The following is a 27752-nucleotide window of genomic DNA, read 5'->3' as shown; positions in this document are numbered from 1 at the left end:
ACTATGAAGAAAATAAAAGCAGGATAAAAGGATTAGGAGTGCTTGGATGACAGAGGGATTGCAATTTTAAATGGGACGGTTAGAACAGGGTGCATTTCAGAAAGTGACATTTGAACAAAGTTCCGAGGAGGTAAGGGAGTGGGCCAAGCAGATATCTGAGAGAAGAGCGTTCCACACCAAAGGAATCGTCAGTGAAAAGACCTCAAGGCATGTTTAGAGAAAGAGGAGGTCGGTGTGGCTGGAGCAAGGTGAGCCCGGGGTGGCAGGGTGAAATGGGACGACAGAGTTAAGAGGAGAGGGTGGAGAGGGTCTTGATGAAAACAGTAAAAACTGCACCTTTATAATTAATAAAAAACACCCACAGTTAGATGCAACATTGTTAAGTTTGTGAACTTCAAGAATACAGAGAAAGTGTTTAATGTCTCCAAAGTGAAAAACAGGTCACCTATTAAGAGCGCAGGAATCAAGACTGGTATCGGTGGAGAAGTACATTCCAAATCCCAGGAAAAAGCAATTTAAAGTGAATCCTATCTTCAGCCAGCTCACAAAATAAATATGTAGGAGGAATACAGACACGTACAGATATCCAATGACTCAGAAATTTTAATTCTAGCAAAATGAGGAGATAAAGCAAGAAAGAGGAGAAATGTGATTCAGGAAAGAATGGCTACAACATAGAAGGGCAGTAAAGGGAGTGCCGCCTCAGAGTAAGAGCAGTGTGGGAGGCCTGGAAGGCAAATACTGCAGTCTGGAAGAAAATGGGAGCTCTCCAGAAGGAAGGGATAAGGCAGAGAAGAAAAAGAGATGAAATGACTGAAAACTGAGAAAAACTTGAAGATTTAGTACACAAAATTGGGAGGGAAAGGGAGAGATCAACTTTCTCATCTATTTGATTCTAGAAAAAGTCTTTCCGTGGTATTCTGCACATGAGATTGAACCAATAGGGAAGGAATTTTAATCCTAACATATTGTTCCATCATGCAGTATACACTATTTATAGAATGAAACAATGTACACTATTTATGGGTCTTCAATGTTCAGAATTCCTCCAAAGATCAATCTTAGTAATGTTACAGAATAGATTTTAAGGTTTCAGAAAGAATATGATCAACCTTGACGATATGAAAGTACAACTGTAAGATACTGGGGAGTAGAAGAGAGGGAGAAATGGAAGGCAGGGTGGGCAGATAATTGTTATTTTATAAAAAGAAAAGCCAAAAGATACTTGCCTCAAATTATTTTTTAAATAATAATAAAGATAAATACAGGAAAAAAAAGACAATAAAGGTTTGATGCGTATTTAAGAGAACTTTCCCCCACTAACAGAATAAGAATGTAGGTGTAAGTGCACAGTGCTAAGTTTCAGAGCAGTGTGAGATCGCAGGGTGCAGGGCGGTGTGCGGAGGGAAGGGTGGTTTAAGTGACATAAACCCTTGTGATAGGGCAGTAGTCAATGTCTAATTTTTTAAATAATTAAAAAAATAATAATAAACATGTGATTTAGAGATTTGGGGTGACTTGAAGAATAAATTAGGAACAGAAATCATTAGAAGTAACTGCCTCTGAGGAGTAAGACTGGAGAAAGAGAGGAAGCAGTCACAGGGGAAAGTTCCTTTTCACTAGGAGCTCATTTATAGTTTTAATTTTTTACCCATCTGATTTATTTCTGTAATACAAATTAAAGGGGAGATTTGACAGGAGAATAAATAGCAGAGCTTTTCCATGGAGGTCAGTTATATGTATTTTTAAACATTTGACTTAAGAGATAACCTCTCTAGAAAACATATTCCCTGAGGTTTGAGATAACTAAAATTGTATGGTATCCAGAATTTCTATACTTCTCATGTGCTCATTTATTGATTAAAAAGATATTTTGGGGGTTCCTACCACGTGGGTCTTCTCACACTTTGGTGTTTGTTGTTAGTGTCTAAAAAACCTTTTTCTATGTTTCTTCTCCTCAGTATTCACTGCCCTCAAAACACACCCCACAGAAACAAAAAAAAGGCTCCTGTGTATCACTGGAGATGTGAACTGCTAAAGGGATAACATCCTGTGGTAGGAAGAAGGATAACCCCCTCAAAGATGTCCACATCCTAATCCCCAGAACCTGTAAGCATGCATTTTACATGGCAAAAGGCTACGTGCAGATGTGACTAAATTGAGGATCCTGCAATGGGGAGATTATCCTGGATTATCCAAGTGGGCCACATAGAATCACAAAGGTCTTTATCATCAAAACAAGGAGGCAGAGAGTTGGTGAAGGACATGTGGGGATGGAAGCCTCGGCTGGACTGGCAGATGGCTGGCCTAGAGCAAAGAGCCCATGTATGTGAGCTGCCTCTGAATGCTGGAAAAGGTAAGCAAAAAGACTTTCCCTTAGCACCTCCAGGAGGAACACATCTCTGCCAGCACCTTGATTTTAGTCCCATACAGCTCATCTTGGACTTCTGACCTCTAGAAGCTCAAAGGTAACAAATCTGTGCTATTTTAAGCCAATAAGTTTGTGGTAAATGGTTACAGCAGCAATAGGAAACGACTAATACCTATCTAATGAGGGTGTTTTTCGTTTTCTTATTTACAGCAATACACTAAGGCATAGCCTAATTTGCTAAAATTGTGTAAGTTATAACTACACTCATTTTGGATCATTTTCTACTTACTATAGCAACAGGTGTAAGACTTCTTTAAAAATGTTAGATTATTAAAATAGTACAACCACTACGGAAAACAAAATGATGGCTTCTCAAAAACTAAAAAATAAAGTTATATGTGCTCCAGCAATTCCACTTGTGTGTATACTCCCAAAACAATTGAAAGCAGGGTCTTATAGAGATATTTGTACCCATGTTCATAGTAGCATAATTCACCATGGCTAAAGATGGAAGCAACCCAAGTGTCCATCAATGGATGAACTGCCAAGCAAAATATGTACATAGGTACAGAGATATGATAAAATATTCAGCCTTAAGAAGGAAGAAAACTCCAACAGATGCACTGGGCATTAGTGCTGTTCCCATGGATGATCCTAAAGATGGAGACAAGCACTGGGTGGTGATCCTGGCGGGTTCAAATGGCTGGTATAATTATAGGCACCAGGCAGATGCCTACCACGCCTACCAGGTCATTCACCGGAATGGGATTCCCAACGAGCAGATCGTTGTGATGATGTATGATGACACTGCTTATGCCGAAGACAATCCCACTCCAGGAATTGTGATCGATAGGCCCAATGGTACCGACGTCTATAAGGGGGTCCCGAAGGACTACACTGGAGAGGATGTCACCCCACAAAATTTCCTTGCCGTCCTGAGAGGTGATGCAGAGGCAGTGAAGGGCATAGGATCTGGAAAAGTCCTGAAGAGTGGCCCCCAGGATCATGTGGTTCGCTTAAGTCACTGATCACAGATCTACTGGAACACAGGTTTTTCGCAATGAAGACCTTCACATAAAGGACCTGAATGAGACCATCCATTACATGTACAAACACAAAATGTACCGAAAGATGGTGTTCTACATTGAAGCCTATGAGTCTGGGTCCATCTGCCTGATGACATCAATGTTTATGCAACTACTGCTGCCAACCTCAGAGAGTCGTCCTAGGCCTGCTACTACGATGAGAAGAGGTCCACGTGCCTGGGGGACTGGTACAGCGTCAACTGGATGGAGGACTCAGACGTGGAAGATCTGATGAAAGAGACCCTGCGCAAGCAGTACCACCTGGTAAAATCGCACACCAACACCAGTCACGTCATGCAGTATGGAAACAAAACGATCTCCACCATGAAAGTGATGCAGTTTCAGGGTATGAAACACAATGCCATTTCTCCTATCTCTCTGCCTCCAGTCACACGCCTTGACCTCACCCCCAGCCCTGACGTGCCCCTCATGATCAGGAAAAGGAAGCTGATGAACATAATGATCTGGAGGAGTCCAGGCAGCTCACAGAGGAGATCCAGCAGCGTCTGGATTCCAGGCACCTCAATGAGAAATCAGTGCAAAAGATTGTCTCCTTGCTGGCAGCGTTCGAGGTGGAGGTGGAGCAGCTCCTGACCAAGACAGCCCTGCTCACGGGACACAGCTGCTACCCAGAGGCCCTGTTGCACTTCCGGGCACACGCTTCAACTAACACTCCCCCATGTATGAGTATGCGTTGAGACATCTGTACATGTTGGTCAACCTTTGCGAGAAACCGTATTCGCTTCACAGGATAAAACTGTCCATGGACCATGTGTGCCTTGGTCACTCCTGAAGAGCCACCTCCTGGTAGCTTTTCCAAGTGTGAGTGCTCCCCCGAAAGAGTGCTGATCAGGGCCTGGAGAGGTGGATTGGGAGTCCCCGCTGCTCCCGGGCCTCTTGGGAACCCCCCACTCCAGGGCTTGCTCCAGGGCCTTCTTCAAAAGATGACTTGCTCGCAGTTACCTACTTCCCCAGTCTTCTCTGAAAAACTATAAATTTGGGTGGGGAAAGCTGTGTATTAAGAAGGGTCATATTTGCTTTCTAGGATGTGTTTTGTTTTGTTTTGTTTCGTTCATTAGTTTTAAGGAGGAGGAAGATCATGGCGGCTTCTGTAGCTCTTCTCAAAAGAAGTCTTCATTCTGAGAAATCTGAAGCTGAAACCTCTAAATCTTCAGAATTATTTTATTGAAGAGGGCCATAAGCCCCAAATGGAAAACTATTTTTAGAAAATAATTACGATTTTTTATTGCTTTTTTAATTTAATTCTGCAAATGTTCAAGTCTTAAAAAATAAAGATTTATTACAGAATCCCGCCAAAAAAGTTCTCATGGGTGAACCCTGAGAACATCATGCTAAGTGAAATAAGCCAGTCACACACAAAAAAACATTTCACATGATTCCACTATTACGAGGTATCTAGAGTAGTCAAATTCATTGAAACAGAGAGTAAAACGGTAGTTACCAGGGGCTAAGAAGTGAAGGGAATAATGAGTTAGTGCTTAATGGGTATCAACTTTCAGTTTTGAAAGATGAAGAGTTCTGGAGATTGCTTGTAGAACAATGTGAATGTACTTAACACTATTCAACTGTATACTCAAAAATGGCTAAATGGCAAATTTTATGTTATATATTTTACAACAATGAAAAATAACGAAAGAAATACACAATAAAAAATGTTAAGATTATTGTGTATGGGATATAGGCAGTATTTAAATTCGGATATTTTCAACCTCCCATTAAAAAGACTATTTTGGTCTTAGTTCTACAATTAGCAAGGCCAATACTTAAGTAAATATGATTCTTTCTCATTAAAGTTGTACAAAAGTACATAGATGCCTCAGAATTTACAAACAATATGTTCCTGGCTTAATGCAAATTTAAATTAATTTCTATAATGTTTCCAGTGATGACTGATTCTTCTGCTCAGTTTTCATTTCAACATTCATAATTTATCTTTCTGAAATTAGGTTGATATAACTTAACTGCCCACATTAATTTCTAAACAAGAAAAGTGTATGTGGTAACACAAAGGTTTTTAAAACAAATTGGGTTATTCTCAAAACCACAGGGCAAATATTAGGGATTCCCATCAACGGTCTTACTGTTTTGTTACTGCTGATTGTTGTTTAAATATCATTTTAATCCTTTTGTTTCCAATAGTTACAGATTTTAAAGCTATCATAAATTTGTATTCAAAGATAAAAGAAGGCAGGCAATCTGTAATAATCACTACCAGGGTTTACAGCTAAGATTATTCTACCCTGAGAATTACTTATGCTATAGATCAGGGGTCCCCAATCCCTGGGCCCACAGACCAGTACCAACCAGTCTGCAACCTATTAGCATTCGGGCCACACAGCAGGAGGTGAGTGGTGGCTGAAGGAGCATTACCACCTGAGCTCTGCCACCTGTCAGATCAGTGGTGGCATTAGATTCTCATAGGGGCAAGAACCCTATTGTGAGCTGCACATGCAAGGGATCTAGGTTACATACTACTTATGAAAATCTAACGCCTGATGATCTGAGGTGGAACAGTTTAATCCTGAAACTATCCCCCGCCCCCCTCCCCCAGAGTCATAGATGCTATTTTTGTCATGAACTGAACCAGACCATGTTGCGGCCCCACACTGCTTTTGCAGAAAGTGTAAAACTATCTGTATAATTACAATTTATCATTACACATTATAGTTTCTGTTAAGGCAAGAACATACAACTTTATAATCAGACTACTTCAATGATTTAAAAACCAATACTTCTGGACTTAATTTTCCAATCAAATTAAAAGATGTATTTTACAAAATGCTAAGTAAAAATTAACACACTCCTAAGTATACTGTATCCTGTCCATTAAAATAGTGTCTGGAATAATTCATCTGCTTCCACAACAATTCACACACATTTTGAAGTAGTGTACAAGAACCAAATAATTATTATCACAGGTTTCATCCAAATCATAAATGGAATGGCTGTATATGTATTTTTACAACAGTTAGATGGTAGGATGTGAGAAGGGTTGTTTGGGGAGAAAAATGATTCACTCAAAACAAATGAAAGATATTGCTTAATAGGTCTTAACAAGCCCACTAAGAAATTTTAAATTCTGGAGGTGGCAAAACATTTATAAATTAGAAAGACTTGACTAATACTAATAAACTTTGGCAAAGCTGTGGTACTGACCACATAAAAAACAAGTCAGGGTTAGAGAAGGAAGAAGAAAAAAAAAAACCACAGGTTGGATTTGGAATCTGGTAAAAGGCAAAAGGGTTCTCTATGCTTTGTAAATATCTGTGCCATGCAAAGTTACTGTTTTGTTTTAATAAGAGGAAGGAAAACTAAACAGCTGGCCAAGCAACATCCATTTTTGTATAACGGTATCCTCCGTTAACCTTCTCCAAATGAGCCATGGCCCCTTGGCTCCTCAATGATCCTGTTTCATGGTTTAACAAGATCCTGAGTAATGTCTATTATTCACTTGTGCTAACCACTAACGATATTGCATGAAATTATTACAAATCAAGCTATACTAAAACTAGTATTATTCATCATTGAATTCTAACAACAGTAAACTTTCTAATCATACTTAAAGTAGAAGTCAGAAAAATGTCATGACTAACAACAGTAGAAGCAAAAGTATTATTTGATCAGATTAAGTAGAATGCTAATGTAACACTCTAAACTAAAATGGAAACTAGCAAACATTATGTTGGGTTTTACACATTCTTTAATATAAAATGCCAAATTATAATGCAAAGCTGGGAAAGTACTTTTTTAAAAATTGATATATAATAATTGTAGATAATATGGAGGTACATGTGTTATTTTGATACATCTTTACAATATAGAATGTTCAAATCAGGGTAACTGGGAAATCCATCAACACAAACATCTTTTCTTTATCTTGGGAGCATTACAACTCTTCTAGCTACTTTGAAATACACAATAAATTATTGCTAACTATAATTTCCTTACTGTACTATCGAATCCTATAACTTATACTTTCTACCTAACTGTATTTTTGTACCTGTTAACCAGCTTCTCTTCACTGGGGAAAATGCTTCTAAAGGAAGCAGAATTTCACCATAATGTAATCCCTCTGTCATTTCTCTGAAACACACATATTCCCTTCAACACACAAAAGTGCTGATCAGGTTTAAACTCTACTTGAAATATGAGGTAAGATTCTCTCTCACAACACTGCTGTAGGAAACAAAGCTGATCTTGATTAACTTTATAGCATATATACAATGGACTACTGCACAATGAAGGTAAGAAAAAAAGAAAAAACATATAGCAGAAAATGATTTTACCCCAAGTACTCCTAAAAGAGAAAGAATGGTGGCTTTCTTGCCACGGAATGTATACCGGATAACCTGTTACTATATGGCAGAGATCAGGTATACAATTTTCCCCAAATCTTTGCTTGTCCTTCAGTATATCATGGAACAGGCTAAAACGCATTTTGTGTTTGAAGCACCTACTTAGTGAAGCCACTAAAAACAAAACAATACACAGTTTTTAAAAAGAAACCATTAAATAGAATATGTTAAATTGTCCTCATTTAACAGAAAATCCTGAATAGATTTTTGACAGGTCACAGCATACACCCAAGGGTACTTCAGGTCTACCTCTTATACTCTGTTGTGAAATCCAAAAAGCTCTATAACATACAGGTTTTTAAAAATTAAGTTGTGAGGTGGGGGTGGTGGCTCATGCCTGTAATTTCAGCACTCCAGGAGGCCAAGGCAGGTGGATCACTTGAGGTCAGGAGTTTGAGACCAGCCTGGCCAACATGGTGAAACCCCATCTCTACCAAAAATATTAAAATTAGCCAAGTGTGGTGGTACACACCTGTAACCCAGTGACTTGGGAGGCTGAGGCAGGAGAATCACTTGAACCCAGAGGGCGGAGGATGCAGTGAGTCAAGATCATGCCACCAACACTCCAGCCTAGATGATAGAGCATGACTCCATCTCAAAAAAAAAAAAAAAAAAAAAAAAATAGTTGTGACAGATTCATTTGGCTTAAAAATCTGACTTAAACTCATGTAAGGTTATTTATGGCCAAGACTTATGTCATGTGGTGTAACTATTCATATGTTTTGCTGAACAAATATTAGTATGTTTGATTATGAAGTACTGTTCCAGGCTGTCCTGTGAAAAGGAGGTTAGATCATGTACTGAGTATGTACTCTATTACCTCTTTAAAATCCAAACAAATTCTGAATTTAGAAGCACATCTGCCATTAAATAAGACTTTGGGCTTGTATTTTAGATCCAAATGAATTATATTGTAAAACTACATACAATATATTCTGTAAATATCTGCATGTATGATAAAACTAGCCACATAGTTATCCAATAAATTAACTTAATTATTTGTTACAGGTAAACTATATAAATGTTAACTTTTAAGAGCATCAGATAGGCAAATCTACTAGTAAGCAGTCTATATGCAAGAGTCCACCAGAATTTCCTAAGGAAAACTGGGTTGTTTTGTGGTTTCAATACACGAAGGATTCCTTCTCTCACTCCCTCAAAAAATGTTTTGATCTGCGTGTCTGTATTTTTAAAAAAACTCTATAAAATCAATAATAAACTCATTTTTTAAGGCATTCATTTTGTCTTTCCTAAAGTTTAATGCTTTGCTTTTCACTGAAGTTCTCCATCCTTGAAAGGTCTGCTTAGAGGAAAACAGAGAATCATGCCTCAAGAACCTTTTAAGAAACTGGCTTAAAACAAGGTGGAATGTGTTGCTTCCCTAGCACAAGAGAGAACACCTTTACATTTCCAGACTAATCCACGTAGGCTTCCAATTAAAAGGCAGTAAGAAAGGAAAATAAAAGAAAAATTATTACTTGACTTAAATACCATAAAGAAAAGCATGTATTATCTTAATTATAGCATCAGTTCAATGACCTTGAAAAACTAAAACAAGACAAAACCTAAAATGTCTTGAAACACTGACAGTTATCAAAGTTCCACAGTTGGGGGATGTTTCAAAACTTAACCAAAATTTAAACCATGAAGCAGGATGTCCTATTTTTCCTATGGCAAATCTCTTAGTTTCAAACAGAGAATGCTATTTTTATAAATAGCTATTAAAACATCCTAACACATTTTTAAAAAAATAAATTCCCTTTGTCGGATCTATTCTTCTGGTGCTTGATTAGAAAATTTGGAATTCTGATAGGAGGGTCAGGGTTAATTAGATCACTGTATTCAATTGTTTTCTGTGTTGAAAAAAGGGCTGAAGCAAAAAATGCAAAAAAGAACAATCAGTACAGCAACAGTGCCATCTTTTGACTGAAATAAGAGTGATTTTCTCCTCTTTCATTAATTCCTCATAACTTATCACCAGGAGATAAACAAATTCTTTTTATGTCATCGCTGTAACAAGTTTGAAGTTACAGTCACTGTCTTGCCTACAATTTCTGGTACAGAAGTAAAAGAATCATACATGTCTGTACTCTTGAAAAATTAAGATTACAGCCCCAAAATACTATAATTAAAATATTTATTCCTCATCTTTATTCATGTCCTTTCCTTTGCCATCAGAGTATCAAGGCAATAGTACTATTCCATTGGAAAACATATGAGTAAAGGATGCCACAATATTAGCAAGCTTTTCCCTCTCAGAAAGTCTAGCATTATACATTTTTTTTTTTCATTTGAAAACAGTATTTTTATTAGGATAATTTAAAAACTACTGAACCAAAATGTGTAGCTTTTAGCTCATCCGTGGAAAAGGTCTAATTCTTCTTAAGAATTAGAATTCTTAAGAATTAGCCCTATTAGTGTTTAGATTCTGTTGCTGCTTTTTCTTTTTTTTTTTTTTTAATTTATTTTACTTTTCGTGCATACTATATCTGGCATTTCTCCCCATGTTATCCCTCCCCACTCTCCCCTCCCTAAAAAATGCTCATCATCACTGGTCATTAGAGAAATGCAAATCAAAACCACACTGAGATATCATCTCACGCCAGTTAGAATGGAGATCATTAAAAAATCTGCAGACAACACATGATGGAGAGGATGTGGAGAAATAGGAACACTCTTATACAGTTGGTGGGAGTGTAAATTAGTTCAACCATTGTGGAAGACAGTGTGGCGATTTCTCAAGGATCTGGAAATAGAAATTCCTCTTGACCCAGCAATCCCACTATTGGGTATATATCCAAAGAACTATAAATCATTCACTATAAAGACACAGGCACACGTATGTTCATTGCATACGTGTGTACAATAGCAAAGCATTATACATTTTTTAAAACCAAGTAAGATTGTAGAAATTTAAAAAATTTAAAATAGGAACATTGATCCTGCAATTGGTCCATCATAACCATTTATAATTCAATTAATATTTCAGAAAGCCTATATGAGACAACCTTATAAAGGTACTTACAACTTATGTAGAAAAGAAAAACAGTTATATAATTAATAATGTGAAAAATGTATGAAAACTACAGTCTTTTTATCTCACTACCCAAATGACAGCTTAAGTCCAAAACTGAAAGGTTGAGATGCTTCCAGAGAACACTGGACACACAGTATACATTCCTCCGTGAGGAAATCCTTACTCTTTCTTTAAAACAGAATAGAGCAACTAGAAAAAAGAAAGAAACCATGTCCTTTGCAGCAACTTTGATGCAGCTGGAAACCATTATCCTAAGTGAATTAATGTAGGGACAGAAAACCAAATACCGCATGTTCTCAGTTATAAATGGAAGCTACACATTGGGTAGTCACCGACATAAAGATGGCAATAATAGACACTGGGAGCCACTAGAAGGGACAAGGCAGAAGGGGGGGTGAGGGTGGAAAAACTAACCATTGAATGCTATGCTCACTACCTGGATGATAGGATCAATCCTATCCCAAACCTCAGCATCACGTGACACATCCGTGTAACAAACCTGCACATGTATCCCTTAATCTAAAATAAATTATTTTAAAAATAAGTAAACAAAAATAAATAGAATCTTCCTGAATAAAAGAGAACAGAATGTGGATTTGGTCCAGAAATCAAACAAGACACTGATTCCTGTGTTAACTGAGTGTAGGACATGTGATCAGCTTAACTAATAATATTACCTTATGTTTACTTGGTGCTCTAGTTAAAGAGCACTTCACAGAGTCTTAATAAAACCTTATGAGGTGAGATGCACAAGGTAAATAGTCTGACCAGACTTATCAAATCGAGGGTCACAAAGACTGACTTGCCTGAAGTGACACAGCTAATTAATGCAGCACAGACCGCCACTCAAATTTAGTACCGGGAAAAGGACCACAAGCTTTACAACTGCTACGTGCCCTGAAGCAAATATTACGACTGCTAAAATAAGTTTGGAATCTTGAACAATAAGACATAGGGTACCGCATGCATTTATTCTATCATCCCAAATGTCTCAAATGCCCGTTGGAGGTAAAAAATAACTATATACCTCCAGGCACTTTTAACATAAAGAAACTAGCATTAATAGGTCTTAAGGAATGACCTGAGAATCTTGGCTACCAGTCCTTTTACAGAGCATACAATCTCCACCCATTAAAGTGCTGCTGTACAGCATTTATGATGTGGTGAATGAAAGCAAATACTTCACACTGAGACAAATTTTAAACTTTTCATCACAGATTGGCATTTAAATGATAGTTGTGTACAATTTTAACATGTTAGACTCAATGGTTAGAAACTCAAAAGTAGTTAGTCCTTCATTAAAGTTCCAAATAATTTGGAATGCCTTGGTAGTTATTGCAAATCACTTGGTAATTCATTTAACAATACTTTCTTGGACAACTCTAAAAGGTGATCAAAATACTGTTTTCCTCAGAAGCTTAACTCAGCAAGAAAATAAGTAGATAACCAGCCTGTATTAAAAAGCCTATTTTCAGCCTTCATTTACCTGATTCTGCCATTAATCCTCAACTTCATGAAACTTTCTTCTGATCTGGCTTCTTGCATGCTGTTTTTTCTTTGTTTATCTTCTATTTCTCCAAAGTCCCCCTTTAGCCTCCACCTCCCTGTATGCCTTTTCTCTTTTTCCTATCCCTTTAATCAGTCTGCCCTAGAACTTTATCCTTCATTTCCTTTATTACCTGAAGTTAAGTGGGTTTTTCTGTTTTTTTTGTTGTTGTTGTTGTTTTGTTTTTTGTTTTGAGACAGAGTTTAGCCAGGCTAATATGCAATAGCTCAATGCAATCTCAGCTCACCACAACCTCCATCTCCCGGGTTCAAGCAATTCTCCTACCTCAGCCTCCCAAGTAGCTGGGATTACAGGCATGCACCACCACACTCAGCTCATTTTGTATTTTTAGTAGAGACAGGGTTTCTCCATGTTGGTCAGGCTGGTATTGAACCCTGACCTCAGGTGATCCGCCCCCCTCGGACTCCCAAAGTGCTGGGATTACAAACGTGAGGCACTGTGCCAAGCCAAGTGTTTTATATATGTTATCTCATTCAATCTTTCAATTAACTTCTGAGGCATGAATTATTATTCTTACTTTGCAGATGAAAAAATTAACGCAAGACAGTTATTTGTACAAAATCTCTCAGGAAATGTCCAAACCAGGATTAAAATCCAGGCAATATAGTTCTACAGCTCATACTTTTAACAGCAGTTATCCCCTGCTATTCATGATGTAAGGGCTTGGTCAACTACTTCTTGATTATTGTAAAATCTTTCAAACTGGCTTTTTTGTTAAAAAGCTTCGTTATTCTCTTTGAACTTCCAGCATTACCTGATCAAGGAACTTCCAACTTGTAGCAGACACTTCTAATCATTCTTCAATATCTGATTTTTAATTGGGCACAGCCAAAGTTAATTTCCTAAACTTCCTTGTAATAACCATAACCATATGACGAAGTCTGACCCATGAGATGTGAGTGGAAGTAATGTTGAATTATTATTTTACTCCTGCCTACTAGTTGCAATGCACATTAAACAGCAAGAGCTGGGATAGCCATCCTGGATTGTTAGGCTGAACATTGGGCCTGGGCCCCTGAAGATTCTGGAGTCTGGCCATCTGCGGATTACCTGGACAACCCTGGGAAGCCTACTTAGGCTTTTATTTATTTAAGTCTTTATTATTTTGAGTCTCTTTCTCTCTCAGTTATATTAACTGTCTTAACTAGTACTGAATTTGGTACCACATAGAGTTGTTTTAGCAGAATCTAAGTGTAGAACTGCCTTAACAAACAGGTAAGAGAGAGCAAGGTCATAAACACTAAAGGTTAGAAGTCAGTATGATGGCTAATTTACGTTCAGCTTGGCTGAACCGTGGTATTCAGATAGCTGGTCAAGTATTACTCTGGGAGTGTCTGTGAAGGTGTCTTTAGATGAGAGTAACATTTGAATTGTTAGACTGAGTAGAGCAGATGGCCCTCCATAGTATGGGTGAGCTTCATACAATCAGTTGAAGAAGTGAATAGAACAAAACACTGACCTCCCTGGAACAAGATAAGATTCTCCAGCAGACGCCCTGTGCACCTGACCTGTGATGCTGGCTCTTCCCTGGGTCTCCAGGCTCTAGCACATCCAGCAAATTTGGGACTTAGCCTTCATAGCTGTATAAGCCAATTCCTTACCTCTCTCTCTCTCTCTCCCCCTCTCAAAACAGACAGACAGTGGTCCCATGAGATTATAATGGAGTTGAAAAATTCCTATAATCTAGTATTTACTATACTTTTTATCACTATTTAAGCAAGTACACCTTCTTAAAAAAAAAAAAAAAAAAAAAAGGTAACTGTAAAACAACTTCAGGCAGATCCTACAGGAGGTTTCCAGAGGAGGGTATTGTTATCATAGGAGATGAAAGTTCCACACATGCTACTTCCCTTGAAGACCTCCCAGTGGGATAAGATGGAGGTGAAAGACGGTGATATTGATGATCCTGACCCTATGCAGGCCAAGGCTATAGTGTTTGTGTTTTAGTTTTTAACAAAAAAGTGCAACAACAAAAATTAAATTTAAAAATAGAAAAAAGCCTACAGAATAAGGATAAGAAAATACTTTTGTAAGCTGTACAATGTGTTTGTTTTAAGCTAAGTATTAAAAATGTCAAAAAGTGTTTAAAAACTTTAAAAGTTTATAAAGTAAAAAAGTTACAGTAAGCTAAGGCTGATTTATTGTGGAAGAAAGAAAAAATATTCTTTTATAAATTTAGTGTAGCCTAAGTGTACAGAGTTTATAAATGCTAGTAGTATATGGGAATATCCTAGGCCTTCACATTCACTCACCACTCACTCACAGCAACTTCCAGTCCTGCAAGCTCCCTTCATAGCAAGCTCCATATACAGGTGTACAATTTTTAACCTTTCATAGCTTATTTTTACTGTACCTTTTCCATTTTGGTATGTTTAGATACACAAATACCACTGTGTTACAACTGCCTACAGTATTCAGTTCAGTAACTTGTTGTACAGGTTTATAGCCTAGGAGCAATAAGCTATACCATATAGCCTAGGTGTGTAGTAGTAAGCTATGCCATCTAGGTTTGTGTAAGTACTCTCTATGTTTGTACCATGATGGCTTCCTAGGGCTGTCCAGGTAATTAGTAGATGGCCAGACGCCAGAATCATCAGGAATCTAGGCCCAATCTTCAACCTCACAATCCAGGGTGGCTACACTAGTTCTTGCTGTTTAATCTGTATTGCTACTAGTAGGAAGGAGTAAAAGCAGATTTTATATATATATATATATCTCCATTCTATTTCTTTAGCGAACTCTAATATAGCCAGTGATTCTTACTGTGCCATGCCAAAACATTTAATAAAATAATTGTTTATGATATCTCGGAAGAGAGACTACATACTAACAACATTTATATAACTCTACGATAACTAGAAGAAAATTGTAACATGCTAGTGTATGCTAATGAGAGAAAGTTCAGGAAAGATCTGAAGGATTTGGATGCTTAAATGGAAGGAACACAGCTCAGCTAAGGAATGTTCTCTGCACGTAGATTATAATCCAAATCTACTGAGAATTCAGCAATTTGGGCCTCACAGGGTTGAAAAGATTCTGTAACCCCAAAGTTATCACTGATAACTTTCTATCACTGAAAGTTACCTCAAAAGAGGCAGCTCTTCCAGGAATAATACAGTGGCCTTATTTATGCACTTCTAACATGCACTTCTCCCATTGACCAGATAATGGGAGTCAAGCCAAACGCAAAAATATTACTTTCACCCCTGACCCAATAAAAAAGAGCAAGCTTCTTAGACACACACTATGAATAAGCTTCAAAAACACTATGCTGAAGGAAAAATTCCAGATAAAAGAGTATGTGCTATTTTATTACATTTTTAAGAAGTTTGAGAACAGGCAAAACTAATCTATGGTAAAAGAAATCAGAATAATGACTGCTTTTGATGAAGGGAACAATGAATTCTGAAGGCATAATCAGAATCTTTCTGGGGTGATAAAATGTCTCATATCTTGGCAACTTTGCCATGTAGTCATCAAAACTCCTTGACAAGTACAGAGAGCTTAGTGTACACACAGGTTGTTCTACAACCAGTGGCTCAACTCAGAGGTAACGGCAGCAGCTGTGCCCAGGGCTCCTCCAGGAATCACAGGACCTTCCTTCAGCTCTTCCAAATTCTGGACCAGGGTTCCTGTGCAGCAACATGGCGGAATCCACCAGCTTTTCTGCAGATCACTCACAACATCAAAGCTGGATGCACAGAGACATGTTTCATCTTTTGTCTTCACAGATTCTAGTTTACCTTCACTTTCACTAACCTCACTTGCCAACCGCCATCCCTACTCACTTCAAGCCTACCACTAGAAGTAGGGATGCAATTATATAGACTATTTAAACAGTTTTCTTAATTAAACAATACCTAATTCAATAATAAATCTCTTATATCATTTGTGGAGATTTTACTCTGACCAAACTCTGATACACAGATAGCAATACTTCTGCCCTTGCAAAGTAAGATAGACACTGTTGTGTAATTAACTATCAAATCAAGGAATTAAAATTAATTATTTGCCTGTTCTTTCTACATGCTTAGAAAGTTCTAATGGCTACACAAATTGTCACAAAAATCATAAAATTTCCTTTTGACTAGGTAAATGAGCTTTTATTGACTTAGAAAAAAGTGAACAAAAGTGGTCTCTTCACTTAGACCCACTTCAGAGCTCAGTCTTTGACATTTTCATTGATTTTCCATGGAATTTCTCCCTATTCTGTTTTTCCAGGCAATAAATTTTTAGCTGCTTGAAAACAGCGTTCGTGTTGCATTTATTTTGCATTTTTTACATACAGCACAACTGGAAAGTATATTCTTAAAATATATTTATTAAATGAACGAATGGACCAGGCGTGGTGGCTCACACCTGCAATCCCAGCGCTTTGGGAGGCCAAGATAGGTGGGTCACCTGAGGTCAGGAGTTTGAGACCAGCCTCACCAACATGGTGAAACCCCATCTCTACTAAATACAAAAAATTAGCCAGGCATTGTGCCAGGCACCTTTTATTTCAGCTACTTGGGAGGCTGAGGCAGAAGAATTGCTTGAATCTGGGAGGCAGAGGTTGCAGGAGCCGAGACTGCGCCACTGCACTCCAGCCTGGGCAATAAAGTGAGACTCTGTCTCAAAAAAATAAAAATAAATAAAAAATAAAATGAATGAATGCTACCTTAATTAAGAGGCAGATCAGGAAGACAATTTTCAGTGTAAAACAAAGAAATACATTTAATTGAAACTAACACACACAAATTCTGAGTAGAGTTTTGCACAGGTATCCCAGAACTTAAAGAATAATTATAAAAAAAAAGCTTTTGCTAACAAGTAATTTATAAAAATGAGAAAGGTTTTTCTTCTTGCCAACTGGGTCTTAAATAATAAATTCCTACAGAAAGTAAAATAGCCTGTTAATGAGGGCAGCTCCTTAGCAATTGTGGTCTCATTTCTGATTGAGTAGAATGGTTTGGTAACCTTTTTAAAGTAAACTTGACTTTATGGCCATTGTTTTAAAATTTAGATATGTTGTATCAAAAGTGTCATTAAGACATTTAAAATTGTCAGTTGTCCCTTACCCGGCCTTTCTAGCAACAAAAGGGAAACCTAACAAGAGTTTGGGAGAGTGGGGCAGGAAACAGTAAGCACTCTGATTTAAAAGGAAATAAATCTAGTTAAAGAAAAAAAAAAATCAGCCAAGCACGTTGGCTGACACCTATAATCCTGGCACTTTCATAGGCCAAGGCAAGGGGATTACTTAAGTATAAGAGTTTGAGACCAGCCTGGGCAACACAGGGAGACTCTTGTTTCTATAAAAAATAAAAAATTAGCCAGGTGTGGTGGCACATGCTGTGGTCCCAGATACTCAGAAGGCTGAGAAAGGAGAATCACTTGGGCCCAAGAGGTCAAGGCTGCATGATCACACCACCGTACTCCAGCCTAGGCAACAGAGTGATACTCCATCTCAAAACAAACAACAACAACAACAACAAAAACCACACACATCTATATGCCTAATTTGATATTGCAATAAAAATATTTTAGTTAAATCAGGCACAGTGGCTCATGCCTATAATCCCAGAACTTTGGGAGGCCAAGGTGGGCGGATCAGTTGAGCCCAGGAGTTTGAGACCAGCCTGAGCAACACAGCAAAAACTCATCTCCACACAAAATACAATTAGCTGGTGTATACCTATAGTCCAAGCTACTCAGGAGGCTGGGGTGGGAGGATTGCTTGAGTGTGGGAGGTGGAGATTGCAGTGAGCTGAGGTCGTCCCACTGCATTTCAGCCTGGGTGACAGAGTAAGTTCCTGTTTCTAAAAAAAAAAAAAAAGAAATCTTTAATTGCTATAGTATAATTTAACAAATGGTACAACCACATCTTTAACCATTTCTTTCCTTCCCTGAAGCATTTTGGGGATTTTCCCTTCATTTACTTTTCCTTTCCATTTCACGTTTTTACATTACATTGACTTCTAGCATTCCTTTCCAATTATTTCTGGTTTTGTTCCTTTTCAGTAGTTCCCATTTTTTCATTTTTCCACTGCCTGTTTCTCATCATTTCACCCTGTTTCTGTTTCTATCAGTTTAGTATTTCTGCTGGCAAACAGCAGTATGGGCAAGAAAGCAAATAAAAAAGCCCGACCACTATTATACACTACAACCAAAGAAAACATTAAGATGAAAAGCTGAAGCTCATGTACAATCTATCAAATAGATGCAGATTTAACATTAAGTTTTGGGGTACTATAAGCATCTAAAACACAGATATTTCCAGGTTGATAGTTACCCAGTGCCATCATTAGTTTTAAAAGTATTATTTTACAAGCCTTGAGGGTACCCATCACTGTGCTCACAGTAAGTAATCAAATTTCTGGATATCACACTGTTTATTATCAAAAGTTCTGTAAATTCAAGATAAAGAAACATGACCAAGCTTGCTGTTTTCAGAGATACCATAACCAGCGGCTATTCTTTTGTCAGCCTAAGAAACAAAAACAATGCTGATAATTATCTTCTTTCCACTGACAGTAAGCTTTTACTTTGAAGAAGGAATATTTCTTAAAAAACACTAGTAGAACAGAGTAATGACATCAGGCACTCCTGAAATAGATTATAAATGACAAATTTTAACATATTTATTATTGGTTTCCACTTGGAGACTTCACATTTACTACCTATTCTTAACAGTTCATTACCTCATGAGTATGGAACGGTAGAGATTAAAACTGCTCCACTAAAATTGAACATAAAGACTCTGTTTTGTGTTGCCTAGGTGAGCAAAGAGTGACAGCAAACCCACATTAGGCCTGCCTAACTCCAAGACAGGGCCTTTGACCTGTAAACTATTGCCTCTTAACGCATACAAATGAAAACAAAGAAAAGCCTTCAAACACGAGAATTGACCTGATTTTGTCCCATGGTAAATGTGCTTATGAATGGAGATTGCTTATAACTGATTTTAATGATTTAAAAGGGTTTATCCAAACTCTGTGTGTGTGTGTGTGTGTGCGCGCGCGCACGCACGCTCGCTCATTAAGAAGAAACTTTTTTCAAATGAAATTCTACATGCTTAACCGGAAAGATACCCTGCCTCTAGCTGGATTTGGTGTGCGGGACTAGGAGGCTCTCCTGTTCATCCCTATCAATTCTTTCAAAACAGCTCCTGCAGCAATCTACAGAAACCCCACGTCTTTACAGAGCAGAATTTAAACACCAATGTTCTAAACAAATCTTTGGAGGAAAAAAATGACCATCTCCTCCTAAAGAAAGAAGTCATTTGACTTCTGCAGTAGCCAGACTAAAAAAGAATTTAAAAGCCTACAAAGTTTACTAAAGGTATTTTAGTGACTCCATTTAGGTCAATGGTGTGGTTAAGTTCAAATACCTGTAGTTAGTGGCAGAATGAGGCCAAGTGTCAGGAAAACCTTTCTGATAGAAGAAGAAAGAGTCACAGGGATTCTTAACGGATAGGCTGGATTGTGCTTTTTCAGCCCAAGGTGCAATCCTTTGGATCATAAAAGTCGTTGTTTCCACAGCCACAGAAAGAAGATTGAGGGAAGCAAAAGGAAAACAGAGCACTGAGAGATACCTAAGAATGCTCCAACAACAAAGACGCACCTTTTCCTAGTCAAAAATAGCCAGGTCATCCTCTGCTGCACGAAATGGTCACTCTTTAGAAATCTTGAAACATCAGTTCAAATGCTTTAAACTAGAAAAATGTGTGTTTTATGTGTGCCCATGTTTCAAATGCTTTAATATACTTATTATACTTATTTGCTCAGTTTGGGTTTTTAAATATCCATTAAAAGCTTTTCAAATTATTAAGAAAAAAAGTGTTAAACTCTTGTTAACATCAGTGATATTTTACAAATTGAATAAACTATGGTGAGTTAATGAAATGCTTAAAGTACCATCTTATTTTGAAGACTGCTTTCTTCTAACATTAATCCATTGATAATCATTGCTCACCTGGAAAGATTCCATAACTTCCTAATTATTTATTCCTAATAGCTTTTTTTCTATGTTTGCTCTCTTGTGTCTACCTTCTATGTCTACTAATCTTTTTAAAATAAATGTAATTGTGTCACTTCATTATTAGAAATACTTCAGTAGCTCTTCCACTGTATATATAATGGTTGTGCTAAATTATGGAATAAGCTATCCCCTTATCCCCTTAAACATGTTTCCATGCCAAGCATGTAAGGTGCAAAGCTCTCATTTTCTGTCTAATAGCTGGCTGGAAGAGTTGATTGAGTCCCAAGATTTAGACATGGGACTGGAATAAAAAGCTTGCAATTGGGACTCAGGTCCAAATCATGCCCCTCAATTCAGCTTCATCACAGAGGCCTGGTTGGGGTTCAGGAGTGAGCGAACATGAAAGGTAGAATTGTCAAATCAGATTCACAGACCAGAGGCCTCACCCACTATCAAGCTTTACTATTTAATAATAATTTTAAGTATATAAGCAATCAAGTGGCATAAGAGAAGCAGAGAAAGATCTGGGACATATACAATGTAGCTCCCCAGGTCTTGCTTCCAGTATTGGGTATGGGCTTTCTAACTCAGAATAGATGAATTCTCTAAACCATATTCACAGGTCACCTCACACACGGAGAAGCATTTAGGTTATGTCACAACATACCTTATGAAGTTGATACATGGTATCTCCAGGAAGCCATGCCTCATAAACCTACATAGGTGCTGGGTTGTGTTCACCATAGGCAATCCTAACCAGGAACATTCTGCTCAAAGTATGCCATAAACAAGAAGTATCTTCTTAGCAAAACTCATTAGACTATTTACCAGGGAGGCCAATTATCTGTGTTTTCAAGAAGATTTAACTGGGTCACCTGCCTTCTTTCTTTCCTTAGGAGTGTCCCCCCCGAAATCAAGAGAGAAATGGATCAAAGGCCAGCTGCTATAACTCCTTCCTAAAGAGTTATCAAGCGCTTGCCTGGAACATTTAAAAAGTTGATCTTTTAATCTCCATTAGGATATATTTTTGTAACTATTTCTTGCATTAACCAGATTGTGTAAGGAAAGAAGAGTCTTAGACACTCCCAACTACCTGAATAAATGAAGGACTGGCATGCTTTCAAATACTAATGAATAATTGAAATCTTCATGATATATTAAGTGGAAAAAGACATCAACTGTATATAACTATGATGCCTATTACTCTACACACTACATACATCCAAAGGTAATAATTATATATATATATATATATATATATCTCCAGTATATTATACTCTATTATTATATTATTATGATTTAGTATAATATAATATTATAGTATAATAATATATAATAATATGCAGTATAATAAGCTTTCTTTCAATGGGTGGCTTATGTTCTTCTCTACATTTCTTTGTGTTTTCCAAATGCTTTTTGAAACTATTACTTTCATGACTAGGAAAAATTATTAGACAAACCTCTTTAGTGTAAATATTTACCTGTTGTTCATTTTGTACTCCATCCTTAACAAGAACAAAGTTAGGCATCCTTCCCTCTATTCCCTCAGCACCCTAACTGTTCTCTCTATTACAGGTCTTACCACATTATATGATAATTGGCCTGAAGGCCTTGAGAACAAGAATCATTTTCTACATATTTTAGAATCTGCAATGCTTAGCTAAGTTCCCAGTACAAAGTAGATAATGTTAGACTGGGTATGGTGGCTCATGCATGTAATCCCAGCACTCTGGGAGGCTGAGGCAGGTGGATTACCTGAGGCTGAGAGTTCGAGACCAGCCTGGCCAACATGGTGAAACCTCGTCTCTGCGAAAAATACAAAAGTAGCGGGGTATGGTGACACACACCTGTAATCCCAGCTACTCGGAAGCTGAGGCATGAGCATAGCATTGCTTTAACCCAGGAGGCAGAGGTTGCAGTGAGCTGAGATCATGCCGCTGCACTCGAGCCTGGGCAACAGAGTGAGACTTTCTCTCAAATAAATAAATAAATAAAAATAGATAATGTTAAACAAATTAATAAATGCTGATGGCATCTTATTTTCATGATTGTATTCATATTGTCAATACATATTTGAGACATATTTATTTTTATGAAAGAAAATAATAGCTACAAAGTATAGCTTTGGATGTCTCTTCAATCTGTAGTGGTAAGTAACAGTAATTCAATCTGTAGCAGTAAGTAATAGTAGTTTGCTTTTGTTTTCTGGATTCCAAACATATGACTAAGCATACAACAACAGTACGCAAAATGAACTGAATTATTAAAACTTTTAAAACAAAACATATACACACAGCTGAAGCAGTGGTGGAAATCTTCCATTCTGATAGACCCATATATTCCAAGTTTATTTTTCCAGTATAAACACATCAACTTTTGGTCACCGTGTTGATAAATGATGAAGGCCGTGCTGCACAGTCACTAGGTATTCCTTATCTTAGCTCTATTGCAGCAGAGAATAGGTGTTAGTGATTTTTAAAAAAATGTTTCTTTCAAAACACAATTCTTGCTGTCAGAGTACCACTTTTTAAGGATTGTTATCTGGATGATTTATACAAATTTTCAAAACGTTACCGAATAATCTAAGCTTCCTTTTTCAATGAGTTCACAAATTGGATTTTACTTGTCAAGTAGTGAGAAAAGAAAACCAGAAGGGGTCAGTATTTTAAATGTGATTGATTTTCTCCTAGGAAATGAATGACATGATACATTACTGCAATAAGTTACCTATGTTTTTGTTATAAATCATATTCCTCAGTTAATGCTTTCCCACCTAAAATTCATGTAAACTTCTCTTATATAACTATCATAGTCACTTTCTAAAAAGAGTGCATATACATCATTTTCAGTATATTTTCCCACTTTATTTTTCTTAATTTATTTAAATACAAATGTGGCAAAATGATTTGATTATATAGTATGAACAGACATAGCATGTAACAGGAATGACTGGCTCAAAAATTATTTTGAGAAATATTAATAAAGGTATACTTTTAAGTGGCATTTCGTTAATAGATTTGGCTTATATTCAATTATTCCTTTCATCCCTGCCCCTCATTCTTATCTCCTGAAAATAGTTTTGGGACTGATGTGTGAGAAAATTTTATATAACTTTTATCTTTATGTTCCATAAATTCAATAGAAAATTCTAATTCTTCTACTTCTATATGGATAAATCAAAGAGTCTTTAAGTATACAAAGAACTCATGGTTTTGGGATCTTTCTGCTGTTATCACTGTACCTTCTAATAAGGTTTTTTCCATTTAAAAAAATGGAAAACAAGTTAGATTATTATTTTTATAATTATATATAATTATATATATATTAATTTAAAAATTAAGGAATATTACATATCTACTAATAGTTTTTTTTTTAAGTTTTAACATCAGGTCTGGGCACAGTGGTTTGTGCTTGTGGTCTCAGCACTTGGGAGGCCAAAGAAGGAGGATCACTTGGGGCCAGGGATCACTTGGGACCAGGAATTCGAGACCAGCCTGGGGAATATAGTGAGGTCCTCTCCATACAAAACAATTTAAAAATTAACCAAGTGTGGTGGCATGTACCTGTAGCATCAGCTACTCAGGAAGCTGAGGTGGGAGGATCACTTGAACCCAGGAGATCAAGGCCACAGTGAGCTATGATCGCACCACTGTGGCACTTTAGCCTGGGAGACAGAGCAAGGTCTTCTCTCTAAAAATTTTAATATAAATAAAAAATAGAGAAATTAACATCAAAAAAATTCTATTAAATAAGACATTAATTTTCATTTAACTATCACATTCATAAAAATGTACCAGATTAATACTCAGTTGTAGAGTATATGGTTATAGCATACTGTCTTTCCAAAAGTGAAAATTCTGAACACCGTGCAGACTGCTTATTATGTAAGATAAATATGAATAATTTCTGGTAAAATGACTGCATGCCTTCATGCAGTCGTAAAGGGGATAATTGTTTTTAATTGAAAAATAATGCTTGTGAGTATTTATGGGGTATAATGTGGTATCTTGGTCTATGTATACACTGTAGAAAGATTCAACCTAGTTAATTAGTGGATTGCCTCACCAACTTATCATTCTTTTGTGATAAGAATATTACAAATCTGTTCTTTTGGAAATTTTGAAATATACGTCATTAACTGTGGTCACCATGCATCACGATAGATCATTATAACTTATTCCTTCAGTCTAACTGAGAGTTTGTGCCCTTTGATCAATGCCTTTCCTTCAGCCACGCTTCCTTCACCCTCAGCCTCCGGTAACCACCTTTCTATGCTATTTCTCCAAGGTCACCTCTTAGATTCCACATGGAAGTGAGATCATAAGGTATCTTATCTTTTTGTCCCTGGCTTATTTCACTTAGCATAATGTCCTACAGCTCCACGTACCTTGAAGTAAATGACAGAATGTTCTTGTTTTTAAAGGCTTTATAAGTTCCCTTGTGTATAAAGTACTTTTGAGCACCATATCTGTCAACAATGTACATACAAGTCTAGCCTTTGGCAAAACTGTACAATCAGAAAGTTTCCCTTATTTACCTCTTCACTATCTTTTCCACTCCTTTGTTCACTTCTGAGTGCCATGTTCTGTCCACAATATGAGGCCAGACAATATTTGTTTACTTGCATTATAACTGCTCTTTGCAAATGAAAATAAAGATCTGCAAACAATCCTTCATAGTTTGACTGAAACTCTTTACACATCAATGTATTTACTCTCTTGCATGTTTGCATTTTAAAACCTTTTATCTCATATTGTGGAATAAAAGAATTGCCTTTTGTTAACAAAAGGTAATTCAATAACTAGCTGAGGAAAGATCAGAAGACAGGCAAGAGAAAATTCTAGGTAAGCAATATAGTGATAAAATAAAGCTATTTCTGATGATAAAATTGCTATGGTCTTTTTTTTTCATGTTTTGACGTCAAGGGCAAGAGATAAAAGAGAGATTGTGTCTGGTATTATCATTTTTTTTCTTTATCTTTTTAACCCCAAGACTTGTAGATGTCAGGAATCTGATCATTTTCTCTGCCTATAGCTTGGATGTTTTGCTCTATCCGCTTTCTCATCATAATCACATAGCCAAGGGACTCACAATTTTGGCTGCTTCAAGTCATTGCAAACCCCTCAGGCAGATGAGGAAGCAGAGGCAGGGAATGTAGAGCAGCTGCTGAAGGAAAAGAATGGGAGATGGCTGGTGCAACAGCGTTTCCCAATCACGTATGATTACATGGAAACCTACATTCCGTGTGATGTCAGTTTTGTGCGCTGCCAATTTGCTACTAAAGTGATGTGCTACTAAAGCCATTCCTTTTGGGAAGTAAGATGATGAAAGAGAGGAGTGGCCACTACAGAAAGATGGTGAAAGAGAGGAGTGGTCACTACAGAAGAGCCTTACTTGTTGGGACATAAGAAGGTGCCTATCTGGGCTTTATGCATGTGTATGATTTTGCAATGATGATTGAAATGCTATCTGATATTAAGAAAAGCTTATTAAATGATGAAAAAACTAAATTAAAACTATAACCATGTTTTGCCTATGTAAAAGCAATAAGAATCAAAATAAATTATGGGAATTGCTTGATATTTTTGCCTAATCACCATGCAGCACAATAATGATTACACCATTGTTTTTGTCATATTAACTATGCTGTAAATTTAATTACAGCTCTAAATTCTAAATACTCAACCCATGTAATATACCGGTTTTAAACAATTACTTATTCAGTCTCTTCTATATGCCAGGCACCAAATTATATGGTAGAATGAGAATAATAAGACAATCCCTGTTCACATGGGGCTTACAGTCTTGTCAAAGAGAGGCAAGTACTAGATAATCGTGTAGCAGAGAAACTGGCAATAAACATATCTTTAAATGAAGGTAGGAACATGAGGACAATATCCACCCCACTCCGAGGAAGTCAGGTAAGGCTTCACTAAGGAGATGTCAGAGCTGATTCCTAAAGAATCAGTAGAGTTTGCCAGGAGAAAGGGAAGCATAAATTAGAACTCTCAAGCAAAAGGAACAGGAAGTGCCCTCGTCTCAGAAATGAGACACTGTGTGGACTGCTGAGAAACTGCACGGTTAGAACAAAATGAGTAAGAGTCCTGAGACAACGAGGCAGCTGAAGTAAGGAGCCAGGTCAAAAGAGGACTTGAGTATTACACTCACAGTGTGAAGTGCTGCAGCTCTTCTAGAATTTGTCTAGCAAATCCTGGTTTTCACTGGAAAACCCCCAAATTAAAAAAACAAGTGTGAAATTTTGCTGGTAATGGGGAACAATTGTAGGATTTCTGGAAGGATAACTGACATGATGAGATTTACATTTCAGATGCATCACTCTGGCTCCACTGTGGAGAATCAAGTGGTACAGCTCACAACTGGAGACATGTAGGGCAGTTGGGGGCCACTTAAAATCATGTCGTGACAATGCTGGTGGCTTACGTTAGGCTATTCAGGATGGAAAGAGCTGTATGAACTTGAGACACATGTAATAGGTACAACTGAGATGTCTTAGTGATTGATTGACTATGTGAGAAAGAGGGAAGTTGGAGATGGATTTCTGACTTAGGCAAATATATGGTGGTGTGGCATTTACTAAAATGGAGAAGAGAGGTGATAGAGGCAGATTGGTGAGATTTGTATTTTGATTTTTTGTTTTGTCAATTTGGTGAGCATTATTTCCCCTAAGAGAGAATTAGAAACTATGAGTTTTATCTTAATTATTTGAGTTTTATGTTTCTGGAGATCTCAGATAGGTAACTAAATATATAGGTCTGAGGCTAAGAGAAAGATCTGAGCTTAGACACCTATTTGGAAGATAGTCTAAGCTCACATACTGGGAGATACCAGTTGAAGTTATCAGATAGAGAAAAGGATCAACATCAGTAAGCTAAAGAAGTCCAAAATTTGTGGGATGAGTTCATGAAGAGCAAGTTAAAAGATATATGAAGAAGGCATAACTGAGAAGTAGGGAGAACCAGGAAAGCCTATGATCACAATGTCAAGGGAAGAGAATATTTTAAAAGGGAGCAAGCAGTAACAGAGTCCAGCGCAGCAGGGAGCGTAGATGGGTATGGAGCCTTTTTGGAGAACAATCCAACACAGCTACTAAAATATTTGATCCTCAATTCTACTTCTCAATATTTAATTTTTAAAAAATGCTAGTAGACCTGTCTGATGAGATATATTAAAGATAGTTTATAAAAGTAAAAAACAAAAAGTAAAAAATAGGTTAAAAAAAAGAATCAATGTAAATATCCAGAAATAGAAGACTGAAAAGGAATACAGTAGATCCTCTTGAATATCTCATATAAGTTAAAGAGAAAAAAGTAGACATACATGGAAAAGACTAAGAAAT

The 27752-nt window shown here is 37.1% G+C and overlaps 1 protein-coding gene and 1 pseudogene across 2 annotated transcripts in view; one reads left to right on the top strand and one right to left on the bottom strand.

Moving 5' to 3' along the window:
• Positions 1–27752, bottom strand: part of NSUN3 (NOP2/Sun RNA methyltransferase 3) — a 61080-nt gene that overhangs the window by 7123 nt on the left and 26205 nt on the right. The window lies entirely within an intron of this gene.
• Positions 2998–4583, top strand: LOC116551007 (annotated as a pseudogene). Its single transcript, XR_004268663.1, has one exon. The product of XR_004268663.1 is annotated as a legumain pseudogene (transcript).

This window comes from Sapajus apella, unplaced genomic scaffold, assembly GCF_009761245.1.
Source record: "Sapajus apella isolate SASKATOON/1434 unplaced genomic scaffold, GSC_monkey_1.0 scaffold8, whole genome shotgun sequence".
Taxonomy (NCBI): Eukaryota; Metazoa; Chordata; class Mammalia; order Primates; family Cebidae; genus Sapajus; species Sapajus apella.
This window is presented reverse-complemented; position numbering and strand designations above follow the sequence as displayed.